At 41.1% G+C, this 13,944-nt stretch overlaps 1 long non-coding RNA gene and 1 pseudogene across 1 annotated transcript in view; one reads left to right on the top strand and one right to left on the bottom strand.

The window, feature by feature from the left end:
* LOC119470553 overlaps positions 1-13,944 on the top strand; it is a 100,863-nt gene that overhangs the window by 49,058 nt on the left and 37,861 nt on the right. The window lies entirely within an intron of this gene.
* LOC119470552 lies at positions 486-3,618 on the bottom strand (annotated as a pseudogene).

The raw sequence follows: 13,944 nt of genomic DNA, 5'->3' as shown, positions 1-13,944 counted from the left end.
GGGTGACAGTCATACATCAACCCGCGGACTCCCAGGATCATATGGTGAGTCCCATTGGTGTGGCTTTTAGACTCGTTTCATCTACTATTTTCCCTGGAGAGTTTGAGTTTTTAACATTTTTTAATATCCAAAGCAATATATGAGTCATACACAAATTACAAAATGCAGAAAGTTAAAAACAAAATAAAATGCACCCCCTAATCCCACCATCCAGACATAAATACTCTGTTGATTTTTTTGTGTCTACAATTAGAGATAGACACCCAAGGACAAACAGTAGTGAGGTATGTGATGTGTGCATGTGTGTGAGGCAGAAAGGGTCAGATGAGGGATGCTGAGTGAATGCCAGTGCTTCCAGTTCCCCCATATGGAACTGGAAGCCCTAACACATGTATTTTATATACTTTTTATTTTAAAATTAGAATCATATCATATATAAAATTTTTGTAATATGTTTAATATGTCATGAACATCTTTTCATGCCAATGAATATTTGTCTGTCTCAGTTTTAACAGCTAAATAGTACCTTATTATGTCAATTTAGTGGAATTTTCTTTAACTGCTTTCCAGTTCTTGGTTGTTTGAGTTGCTTCAAACTTTTCATTATTCAAAAATAAAACTAAATCATCATGCACAGCCTTATATTTTCCCTAACATAAATTCTTCCGAGTAGAATTATGGAGTTGAAAAAGACACATTTTTGAGGTTTTAGAATCATCCTGCCCAATTACCCACTCTCCTGCCCTCACTGCCTCCTACAATTTTTCTACTCACCCTAAGATTTTTGAGTCGGTAGGAATTTTGTAGTCCAGAGACAGATCTGGAAAGATTCTTGGGCAGACAGATAACAGGTGTCTGGGATCTAGACATCTAAGACTAACTCTGTGTGACAGTAGATAGATCACAAATCTACAGCACGGTATTCAGGAGCCCTCAAATATTGCCTGGCATCCCACCAGCGGAACACTACCTATTCTTCTGAGCCTGCTCAGACTTTACCTGGCCCATGATGCCTTCCCTGTTCCCCTCCTTCTTTTTTGACCATCTTTGTTTTAATGGCACATAGACCTTGTGTGATGTTCCAGTGTTGGATTCTTCATCCATCCCTTTCTTTCTTCTTCTTTTTTTTTTTTGACTGTCCTAAATTGTTTATTAGATATGAATTTTACAAACGTTACTTATATTAGCAGTAATGGTGGAGCTGGAGAGTATTGTGCCTTCTCCAAGCTGCCCGATGAGAACCAACGATAGCGTGGTGGAACTTATGGCCCTTTCGAAGGCCACAGCTCTTTTGGCCTGCAGATGTCAGTCCACGCATCTCCCTGTGCTTATGGACTGGTTTGGTGATCCATTGGGTGTCAGGATTTCTTCTGATATCTTTATGGAATGGATCAATGAGAATAACCTCAAAAAATTTGTATGAGGAATCTTCACCAACCCAGTAAGAATTCAGGACTCATAGAGCCCCACAGTGGTGTCCAGCTCGCTCCTCTGCAACGGACTGAAGGCTTTGAGCAAACTTTAGCTGGTTAATACCATGGATAGGCTTGCTGAAAGTTGCACCCTTAGGAACTAGGCGTTTTCAGCCACCATGGCAAACACGAATCCTGTATATAATGCAAACTTGCTTGGCCTTGTAGCCCACTAGGCGCACTTTATCAGGTTGGATGGGGTGGAGAGCCCTGTGGAGAGCAGAAAGCTGGTGGTACTGCCAGCAGTGGACCCTCAGAAGAAAGCGTATGACATCAGACTGCTTCTTTCTCCATAGCTCCTGGATGTACTTGTATGCACCCATCTTGGCTTACCTGATGGCTACTGCCAGACGGAAAGGCCCATCTCTTTCATTCTCTGTATTTATGTGTATAGATGCTGCTTCTCAACCCTTACCTAACTTCTTCAGGAAGAAGAATGTTTCAGGTTCTTCTGTAAATTCAACCTTGCCTGGTGCCTGACAATGCATCCTGCCGGTGATAGACACTTGCTTACCCAACTAACTTTCAGACTAGACCACAGCCTTTTCCTTTAGGTATTGCTTAGTGGGCATTTCCAAGAAGTTGCATAAGTTCATGAAAAATTGCATGGATGGGAAGGGTGTTTTCTTCACGATTTCTAGAACGTAGGGGCAAGTGCTGTGTTGGGGGACCCTTTTTCTAAACCTTCAAAGAAATGCATTGCATTGTTTATTATCCCTTCAAGGAGTCATACAGCTTGCTATTTTCAAGCTGTGTTACATGGAAAATGGAAGCTTAAATCAAGTTTGCTTCTTGTTTTTGCTCAGTTCCAGTCTCTTGATTTTATTTCCTGAGTTGGAATTAGTAGGCGGAAGGAAAAATGCATAAACTGAGTGAAGACAACAGGATAGACTGTTCACCAGGATAACTGATGCATAAGGAGGACTTGACTTCTTTTCAGACTCCTCTTCCCATCCTTAACTTAGATTATTCTTCCCTCAGCTCTTGGCTAAGCTATAGCAGAGATAGTTTCCGCTAATTTGAATGCTAATCCCCAGGTTGCTTGGAATTATGTTCAAATAGTTTCCTTAACGTTCTCTAATGGCGCATACCTTTCAGTTTCCTTGAGTCTTGACATTATTTGGTTCGGTTAAGAGGAGATAATTGTGGTAATATTAAAAGACATTGTCAAGGTGGGGTGGTGGCTACAATTTGATAGTAATTTGATGTAGTAATAGTACTGTGAGTCATAGATGTGTGTAGCTATAGAAATAGATGTAGATATTGAAGTGGGAGCTCATACCCACCCATACTTCTCTACAGTGACAATTGTCTGAGGGGCCCAGGACTGTGTGGAAATGAGGAGGAGACTGAAGAAAGGGAGGAGTGCAGCTATCTCTCAGGTCAGGCTTTGGGATCGACTGATTGATCAAGGTTTGTGATTTATTAGTTGGAAACAGCCACACTCAAGCACTTAGCATGGATGGATATTTTTTCCATTACATTTCAAACATAGAAAATGGTCCTTTCTGAATGAGGAATCTGGGGGCATTTTAGTCATTAGTCACTTGAAACTTTCTTTTTTTCCTGGCGTTACAGAGAGAAAAAAATGACAAGAACTACCATGCATTCCTTGCTCCGAATTGCTTGTATACGGAACAAAATGAAATGCTCAGATTCAGTAACTCTATTGGCCTTAGGGTTTGCTTCTTTTCCTATTTTTTATTCCTGTTTTAGTAGCTTTGTTGTATTCAAATCTTTAATTTCGTGGGAACTAAGAATAACTGAATGCATGATGTGCTGGGTACATATGTACACACGTTAACTCTCCAGTGGGCCCTTGTGGCACCTATAATAAAACTTAATCCCCTGTCATGGTTCAGTGGAGGTGCTCAGTTAGTGTTTGATTATTGAACTGAATGACATAAGGCAGTAAAAGCTGAATTCCACATGAATGGAGGCAGATATTCCAAAAACTTTGAGGAATTTCAAAGGGCTGATTTATCTTTAGATATATTGGCGTAAGACAGATACACTTAAGATTTATTCTGCTGGCCAGCCATGGTGACTCACGCCCATAATCCCAGCACTTTGGGAGGCCAAGATGGGCAGATTATGAGGTCAGGAGATCGAGACCATCCTGGCCAACATGGTGAAACTCTATCTCTACTAAAAATACAAAAATTACAAGTGCATGCCTGTAATCCCAGCTACTCTGGAGGTTGAGGCAGGAGAATTGCTTGAACCCAGGAGGTGGAGATTGCAGTGCACCGAGATCACGCCGCTGCACTCCAGCCTGGAGACAGAGCAAGACTCTGTCTCAAAAGAAAAAAAAAAAAAAAGATTCATTCTGCTATGTGACCTGGTTGCAACCTTGGCCTAATCTGAGGCTACTCACAGAAGCCATGTACCTACAGCTGGGTGATTTGAAGTTATTGCCCTCCTGCTTTGATGGAGTACACTGGATTACAGATCTCTCATAAATTTCCAGTTGACCTGTATAATTTCCATTTGCACCGACTGTCAGAGAGTTGGCTGCTCCTGCAAATAAGCTCAAACTTAAAGTTCTCAGGGTTAATTTAGTTGAGCATTTCATAAGTTTCCTTATGACAGTTACAGGATTGGAGGCATTGGTGGTAGTCATGGTAGCTGTGATAGTCTGCGAAAGTGGTAGGTGCAGCAACAGCACCTACAGATTGGAGCTTACACAAGCTTTCCCTACCTTATCTCATTTTGTCTTCTAAAATCCATATGGGATAGGAGTTATTTTTCTCACTTCAGATAAGGCACTTGAGACACAGAGAGGTTAAGGAACATATCTAAATCTACTCAGGACAGTATGTTGTGACGTTTGAACCTGAATTTTGGCCTTGATATAGTTTGGATGATTATCTCCTCTAAATTTCATGTTGAAATGTGATCCTCAGTGTTGATGGTGGGGCCTAGTGGGAGGGGTTTGGGTCATAGGGGTAGATCCCTCATGAAGGGCTTGGTGCCCTCCCCACGGTAATGAGGAAGTCTTGCTCTATTAGTTCACATGAGAGCTGAGTGTTTAAAAGAGCCTGGCATCTCTCTTGCTTCCTCTTTTGACAGCCATGTGATATGCCTGCTCCCCCTTAGCCTTCCACCAGGAGTAAAACCTTCCTGAGGCCTCACCAGAAGCCAGGCAGATGCTGGTGTTATGTTTGTAAAACCTGCAGAACTGTAAGCCAAATACTGGGTAATTTTGTTTATAAATTACCCAGTCTCAGGTGCTCCTTTATAGCAATTCAAAATGGACTAACATAGGCCTCATACACCGATACTTTATTTATTCTGGGGCAACATAGGAAGCTGGCAGTTGGCATCCTTCAGGGAGCAGGTCTATTTACCAAGAGCTGGTGGGCAAATGCAGTGGTTTTTCAAGAGAGGTATGTCTGTGGGTTAAATTACAGCTTGTCTGAGGCACAAACTGCTCCCTGCAAAAAAGACTTGGAATCATTAATATCTCAGAGAATACATATAAAAAATAAAATGCCTTTAAAATACATATGTGTGTGCACATGCACACACACACACACACACACACACACACACACACACAAGCAGACCTACTTCATTACCTTTTAAAGGCACAACAAACTTATTTAAGCATCAAAACTTATTTTAAACATTTTAATAGCAATGTTTCAAAAATGAGAACTTACCCTGCTTTCTGAAACAGAATGTAAGAAACTAGTCTTCAATTTTGTGAGGGCAGGAATAGTGTCTGTTTTATTCCTATTACATCTTTAGTACCTAGTTCTGTGTCTATTATACAGTACGTGTTCTATAAACGTTTGTTGAATGAATCAATGAATAAACTGGAAATCACATCTAAATAGAAAATAATAAAGTGTCAAGCGGTCATTGTGTTTTTGGTGATTTCATCTCAAGTCAGCGGAGAGCTTGAAGTGTTTGCGGTCCATCTCTATCTTCACTTTGTCTTTTTTTTAAAAACTCATCACTCTTCCCTGGATCTTTTTGGAAGCAGTTATTTAGCCATAAATCCACAGTTGCTAAACTCAGCTAAATCCAAGTTAAGATGCATCTAAACCCCATCTCTGATTTGTGTGGCCTTCTGCACCTTGGATTGTTTTTCTAAGTAAAATGAAACCAATTTCTTGGTGACAATCCACTAATTTAAATATACCTTCAGGTATGGATTTCCCATAAACTCAGTAACCAACCCAGCCTATTTATTTGGCTTTTAATTGTGAAATTTATTAGCTCTTTGGAGCCATTTGCAGATATAAGCTCATTCTTAATTGTTTCATTTTTATGTTTACCCCAAACATAGTAAATCTTAATGGCTGTGCTTCTAACAATAAGAAGGAAGGTAGTAGCTGTAGGAAAGGTATTCCAAACACATTAAATTAGCAACAATATAATAACATTTCCAAGCTGTTCATAAGAATTTATATTGACTTTCAAAGAGTAATTGTACCAAAACATTTATTGAAGGGACCCTCCAGATGGATACATTCTCCCCACCTCAAGTTATTGTCATAACATGTTTTCCTTGTCCATCTCTGAGTCATTCAGAACTGTGAAAATTCTGTTTTACCACTTTAATTACAGAACTGGTTGAGAATGTATTCTTTTGTTTGGCAGTATTACCAATGCACTCTATTTGTTTATGGCTCTTTGAGAAAGCCATTTTAATAAGGTCAGATTTGCAATTTAAATGAACTTTAATATTTCTTGCAAAGTCTAGGACTGCTTATTTATGCGAGGGGTGAACACATTGGAAATTTATGGTTTAAAAATACATTCTCCTGTTTTCTTTTCCAAATGGTGCATCTCAGGTGATAAACGCTTTCAACTATATTTATAATATATATATTTTTTTCTCCAGGAAAGGGCAGAAAATCCTAATCAGGGAAATAAATCATGACTCTAAATGGGGTTTTAATACTGTAGTTTTCTGCTTCTGTTTGTATTGTACCAAACCCCTACTGTATTCATGAATAAATATCACTCAGTCAGTATCAAATGCGGTGAACTCTTTGTTCTGCCTCTGTCCTTATGACACACAAACAAACAAGCAAAACCAAAATGAAAGCGATTCCCTGAACTTTAATGAGTGACCATTTGTTGAATTTAGTTAATCATACTTGATACAAAGGGTTTTCGGCAAAGAATTGAGCCCTGTACATTTACCCATTGAAAGAATCTGTAACTGACAGTATCAGGCAGGCCATTTTATGCTTGAATCCCTTCAATGCAATTTTCTCTAGGAGGAGTGGATGTTAGATAAATTCTTTTGTTAATTTGCTGAGATGTTGTTTTTTGGTGGGAGTGCTATCCTTTCCCTGGCTTGAGCTCTGCTGTCCACTTAATAACCAAAGATGCTTGTTGGAAACACAATGAAGGATAAAACAAGGGTTAGAAGATGGGAAGGAAACTAAGTAGCAGAGGTTTTCAGCCACCCATGCTGCAACATTTGACCACCTTTGAATAGGATGACTCTCATGTGTTTTTTTAACCCAAGGCAAGACTAACATTAGAGATGACTTATGCAACTTTTTAACTCATCTTAAAAGATGCAAATTTGTCTGCAGAGACATATCTACCAGGAGCTAAATCTCAATGAAATGATAATCACTTTTTCCCCTCCCTCCCTCCCTCCTCCTTCCCCCTCCCTCCCTCCCTCCTTCCTCCCTCCTCCCCCTCCCTCCCCCCCCCTTCCTCTCCCCTCCCCCCTCCCTCCTTTTTCCCCTCCCTCCCTCCCTCCTCCTTCCCCCTCCCTCCCTCCCTCCTTCCTCCCTCCTCCCTCCCTCCTCCCTCCCTCCGTTCCTTCCTTCCTTCCTTCCTTCCTTCCTACTTTTCCTTCCCTTCCCTTACTTCCTTCTCTTTCCTTCCTTCCCTCACTCCTTCTTTCTTCTCTTCCCTCTGTCCCTCCTTCCCTCTCTCCCTCCCTCCTTTCTTTCCTTCTTTCTTTCTTTCCTTCTTTCCTTCTTTTCTTTCTTTGTTTCTTTCTTCCTTCCCTTCTTTCTTTCTTTCTCTCTCTCTCTTTCTCTCTTTCTCTCTTTCTTTCTTTCTTTCTTTCTTTCTTTCTTTCTTTCTTTCTTTCTTTCTTTCTTTCTTTCTTTTCTTCTCTTTCTTTCTTTCTTTCTTTCTCTCTTTCTTTCTGTATTTCTTTCTCTTTCTTTCTTTCCTCCTTCCTCTCTCCTTCCCTTCCTCCTTTCCTTTCAACAAATTACTATATTCAGTTTTATCTATGTAAAAACTTCTTGTTCTTTTGAGCTAGGTAACCTTCAGGCTACCATCTTGTCTCTCTCCTTCCTTGCACAGCCATGTCTCATAAAAGAATATCCTCAATTTCTATTTCTATTTCCTCACCTCACACTTCTTCTTCAGTCCAAACAACCCCCATGTCCACTTACGATATTTTGCTGAAAGTCTTCCTACCAAGTTTGGCCAAACTCTCATAGTTGAAAATCCAATGGACACACTCTCTTCTTGGTTTGTGTGACTTCTCTTGGCAATAGTCCTTGTTTTCCCCTTCCCCTTCCTTATACTTGTTCTCCCCACCTATTATGGTTTTGGTCTTACTCAGGAATCTGGCTATTTCTTCTTAATTTCTTTCAAGAGGAATAAATGTTGGTGTTTCCCAAGGTGCTCCAGTATCCTCTGCCCCTCTCACTCCATAGGCCTTCCTTGGTGACCTCATTCATGCTCATGGCTTTTGCTACCACTTACATGCTGCAGGAGAAGTAGCAACATGTAGAATCTGAGCTGTGGTGAGACAGGATTCCCACTGGTTCCCATGGTGTCCATTTTTATGAAAGACCCACAAATCCATTCACCCAAATCAGAACGCTGAGTTCCATTCCGTTTCCCTCACTCACCCCATATCCAATTAATAAGTTGCCATTTTCCGGCTCCTTATAGTCTTTCAAATACAACCCCTCTTCCCCATTCCTCCTGTGCTTAGGCCTGAGGAATTCTCACCTAGATTCCTCCCTCCTTCCAATGAGGTCTCTATTTGCAGAGCCATCCTCCACCTATATCTAGTGAGAACTTCTTAAAAACATGAAATCTGGATACTCTCTTGCTCCAAACTTCCAATACTCCCCACTCCCCCCAAGAAAACACTTTTGACACAAAGTCCAAATACCTTTAACTCCCTCTCTCTCTCTTTTTTTTTATTATGGAGTCTTGCTCTGTCACTCAGGCTGGAGTGCAGTGGCATGATCTTGGCTCACTGCAACCTCTGCCTCCCGGGTTCAAGAGATTCTCCTGCCTCAGCCTCCCAAGTAGTGGGATTACAGGTGCCTATGACCAGGCCTGGCTAATTTTTGTATTTTAGTAGAGACAGGGTTTTGCCATGTCAAGCTGGTCTTGAACTCCTGACCTCAAGCGATCCACCCACCTCGACCTCCCAGAGTGCTGGGATTACAGGCATGAGCCATCATGCCCAGTCCAACTCTCTTTTTTATTGCTGTCTTGTTAAATATAATTGTCAAAAAATATCCAAAGAACTTGGTATGTATGATACCGAGTCTATGGAATTTGTCGAGATCCCATTTGGTGGACTTGTACAGGATAATTTTTAAAATTAGATCAATTTACAATTGAATAATTTCCTATAATTGTTTTTGTTGATAAAAATTAGAAGTCACTTTAATTTTTCAATCTGGGAACTTAAATTTTTCTTCAGTTCTAGGAAATTCAATGTTGCCTTTCCTGTCTTTATGTTCTCCTGTAAATTAGAGGTATTATATATAAATTAGATGGTTTCATTCAATTCTCTACATTTTTGACCCTCTTGTTTATATTGCCCATCTCTTTATATGCCTATGCATATCCTGCAGTTACTTAGCAATGCCTTCTAGTTAATTAATCTGTTGTTTAATTTGCCCATTGCATCTTCAATTTCATTGCCTGTCTTTGCATTTCTGCAATCTTATTAGATTCTACTAGAAATCCATTTTTTAAAAAAAACCTAATGTCCTATTCTAACTGTTGTGATTTATTTTTTTTATTCTTCTTTTTAATGATTTTAAGCACATCAAATTATAGTTATTTAGGTATTATAGGCACTTACAGTTCTTGGAGTGCCAGTTCTACTATTTATTGCAACTGCTGATTCTGCTTAGGATGGTATATGTCTTGGCATTTTAAAGTTTTGATTATGAACTCTTTCCAGTGGGGGTTGTTTCTCTGTTTGAGTCCTATGTATTTAATATTGTGAATATAACCTCCAGTTTTTTCTAGAGGATCCATAAGTTTCATTGTTCCATGACTAGTTTTGATGTTAATTTCTGTTTTATTTCTGAACCATGTACCTAAAGTGAATTTGGATTCCACACTTGTCACAGTACAAGCTGGGTGGTATGATTTCTCATAGAAGACACTATCTCCCACCCAGAACTGGTGTGGCAGTGACAAGGAGGCAGAAATCCAAACTATTTAGCCTAGTGAATAAGACACTTCCTCACCTGCTGCTGTCCCCTCTGTAGTCTCAGCCTTTGGTTCTCCTACACACAAGCCCTTCCCTACTTCCACATTAAACTTCAAGGACAATGCTTCAACACACCTCTGGGCCTGCTTATACTGCTCCCAATGTTGGGAATGCCATTTTCTTTCTTCCTTCTCTACCTGGTGGCTACACATTCTTTAGCGTGAAGATAGAATGTCATCCTTCTTGGAAATCTTCAGTTGACTCTCTAGAAAACTGATGTTGACACACTCAGACTGGGGTGGAGAGAGAGTATGGACTCCACAGATGTTTGAATAGCAGTGTCAGTAGCATATGGGGTTAAGGGAGAAGTAGTGTTCAGAAAATTTCCCATATCTTTAGTGCGAACACTGTAGTGTGCAGTGATATTGTTAATTAAGACAGGGAATCACACAGAGAACAGGGTCAGGGAGGGGTAGATTTTGGAAGGGGACGAAAATGACCTTGGTTTTGAACATAGTGCTTTTGAAGTGTCTACTGGTGGCTATAGTTAGGAGTCACTGGAAAATGTCAGTCAGAGGTCAGAGGAGAGGTTGATACCAGACAGCAGTTTTTGCCATGTAAGTGGTGGTTGAAGCTGTGGAAACAGAAGAGCTGCTTCAAAGGGACCATGAAGTATAAAAGGAGAAGCGGCAAGGGACGAGTTCTGGAGTGGACTAAGGTATAAAGGCAGGCAGAGGGACAAAAAAGGAGGAAGGAGACAGGGAAGCGTATTCAAGGACACCAGAGGAGAGCCAGAGGAGAGTATCCTGCTGGAAGGCAAGGGAGAAGAGGATGTCAGTAAGCAATACAGGTTCAACTGGGTTAAATTCTACTCGTGCTGATCCCAGCCCTCATTGGCTGACCCTGAGTAAGGTTGAAGGCAGAATTTATATGATTTGCCTTTGTATAGGTTCCCTCTTGGCACCTTTCTCTAACGTGCTGTAAAATTATGCATTCATGAATGAATTCATAAAGAGCATAAAGAGCAAAATTTTACAGAGGATTTGGAAAACATTGTTCAACAGGTCAATTCTAAAGACAGACTAAATTACACACCTTCTCAAAGGCATTTGTGCCCTTTGAGTGAAACTCAAGCTCAGCCTGACCTTTGAGGCCTTTCAGATCCCTGCTCTACTCATTCCCCTAAATGGCACTCATTCAAATTCAGACCACTTCATCCACCTTCTCACTGTTATCTGAGTGGATCCAGAGTGGACATGACCAACAGCCCTCTAGCTGCAAAACTTTCCTCCCCACCTCAACTTCCAGATTGCTCCTTCAAATATCACCTCCCTCATGAAGCCTAGAGGGATTTCCCCAAACGAGTAGTGATCTCTTCATCCTCTGAATTCTCACAATCTTGTGTCTGCAATACTCATTGCACCATATTTGGCAGTGTGTGTGTGTGTGTGTGTGTGTGTGTGTGTGTGTGTATGTGTATTTGTGACATATGAGGTTTCTGACCTTCACTCTCACTCCTGGAGGGTAGACACAAAAACATGTTAATCTTTGGGAGCACAAAGGGTACTCATATTCTACTCATCTCAGAGTTTCCCAAGGATGGGTTAAAACCCCACAGCTCTGCATCATGGATTAGAGAGAAGCCAATGTGAGAGTTCATTTTATGTGTCAATTTGACTGGGTCATGGGGTGCCCAGATTAAACATTATTTCTGGGTGTGCCTGCAAGGGCGTTTCTAGCTGAGATCGGCAGTTGAATCAGCAGACTCAGTAAAGTACATGACTCTCCCCAGTGTGGGCAGGCATCATCCAATCCATTAAGGGGTTGAATGGAACAAAAGGCAGAAAAAAGCAGAGGAAGGGAGGATTTGTCCCCTTCCTACCTGCCTTGTTGAGCTGGAACAATGGTGTTCTCCTGCTCTGGGATTAGGACTTCCACTATCAGCTTCTCTGGTTCTCAGGCCTTCAGACTCAACTGAAATGCTACCATTGACTCTCCGGGGCCTCCAGCTCACAGATGGCAGACTGTCAGATTTTTCAGCCTCCATAATTATATGAGCCATTTTCTTATAACAAATTAGAGAGAGAAAGAGAGAGAAAAAGAGAATCAGAGAAACAGAGGCAATTAGATTATATTAGTCTGTTCTCATGTTGCTAACAAAGACATAGCTAAGACTGGGTAATTTATAAGGGAAAGGGTTTAATGACTCACAGTTCCGTGTGGCTGGGGAGGCCTCACAATCATAGTGGAAGGCAAAAGAGAAACAAAGGCATGTATTACATGGTGGCAGGCAAGAGAGCGTGTGCAGGGGAACTCCCATTTATGTAACCATCAGATCTCGTGAGACTTACTCACTACCACAAGAATGGTGTGGGGAAACCACCCTCATGATTCAGTTATCTCCATCTGGCCCCACCCTTGACACTTGGGGTTTATTACACTTCAAGGTGAGATTTTGGTGGGAATGTAGCCAAACCCTGAATAATTTACCAAGCTAGCTCAAAAAAGCATTTAGGGCAGCTCTTACCAAATGCCTGCTGCAGCTTGATCTTTGCAGGTGTATATGGGAAAACCTGTACCCGTGTCCACAACTGCTTGAGTCAACTACCTGGGAGATGTAACTTGGATCATCTCAGAGTGCTTTTTTGGAAATCACTGAAGCCCTACCAAAATCCACTTTGAGTTTTGGTGTAATTCATGACAAGCTGTTCCTTCTCTCAAGAGTGTCCAACCAATGGCTGCTTCCTTTTATCTCTTTTCACTTGCAAGCTTTCTCCACTCTTATTTTCCACTTTTTTGTTTTGAGACAAAGGAGACATTTGGATAGAAATTGTTCATGTTCATACTTAGGTCTTATTCTCCGTCAAATACCCTGTCAATGGCAGTGAAGGTGAGGAGTCACAGCCAGGGACAAATGAGCAAGAAGTGCAAAAAACCATGATGCTATATGGGCTCAGGATACATTATGATTTTTAAGCAGCAGGTTTCTAGTCCTAATCACTTGCATTTGGATTCATTTGTGACCCTAAAGCAGCATTTAGGGTCACTAGCTAGCAGTGAGGTACACTGGCTAGAGTATTTCACAATGTACACTATCTGCACCTGGGGCTGAATTAATGAGGAAATTCCAAGATAGATGTGTAGATGGGCCTGAAGGAGCACCCTAAAACATGATGTTTTGAGGCCGGGCGCGGTGGCTCAAGCCTGTAATCCCAGCACTTTGGGAGGCCGAGGCGGGTGGATCACGAGGTCAAGAGATCGAGACTATCCTGGTCAACATGGTGAAACCCTGTCTCTACTAAAAATACAAAAAATTAGCTGGGCATGGTGGTGCGTGCCTGTAATCCAAGCTACTCAGGAGGCTGAGGCAGGAGAATTGCCTGAACCCAGGAAGCAGAGGTTGCGGTGAGCCGAGATCGTGCCTTTGCACTCCAGCCTGGGTAACATGAGTGAAACGCCGTCTCAAAAAAAAAAAAATGATGTTTTATCCATAAGGAGCAAGGTTGGTGGAGGCACCTAACTACCTCATAAAAGCTGCCAGTCAAGGAGGAAAGGAATTGCTTTTTAAATTACTTCATGTATTTGTAGGGATCACAGAAGTTCATGCTAACAACAAATGCGTTCACCTATCTTTTCAAAAGAGGAATGATCTCTGGGATTACCTCTAGTAAGTTTAAGTGTATGGAGGAAAATAGCCCAGAACATGTAAGAAGTAATAGAATCATGAGTGAATAAGCCGCTTGGTGTTGCCACAGATAAATCATCCAGGAGCAACCTGAAAGCTATTTAACATTCATAGTGGAGGGGAACAAAGTCCTTGCAATACATCTTGATTTTGGTAATGCCTTTGATACCATGTCACAAAATTTTACTTATGAAATTAATTGACACTGGCTTGGATGTGAACACTGTCATAGGGATTGATAATTTTCAGGGGGTCTGTAAACAAGGCATGATGATGAATAGTGTGACATCCGGTGAGGGGTAGTTGATTAGTAGGGGTGCCAAACAGATTGGTGTTAAGCCTGATCATATGCAACAATGTTATTAATGGTTTCCAGGAGA

Source organism: Cebus imitator, unplaced genomic scaffold (genome assembly GCF_001604975.1).
Source record: "Cebus imitator isolate Cc_AM_T3 unplaced genomic scaffold, Cebus_imitator-1.0 Scaffold34, whole genome shotgun sequence".
Taxonomy (NCBI): Eukaryota; Metazoa; Chordata; class Mammalia; order Primates; family Cebidae; genus Cebus; species Cebus imitator.
Note: the sequence above shows the minus strand (reverse complement) of the source record. Positions and strands in the feature narration are given on the sequence as shown.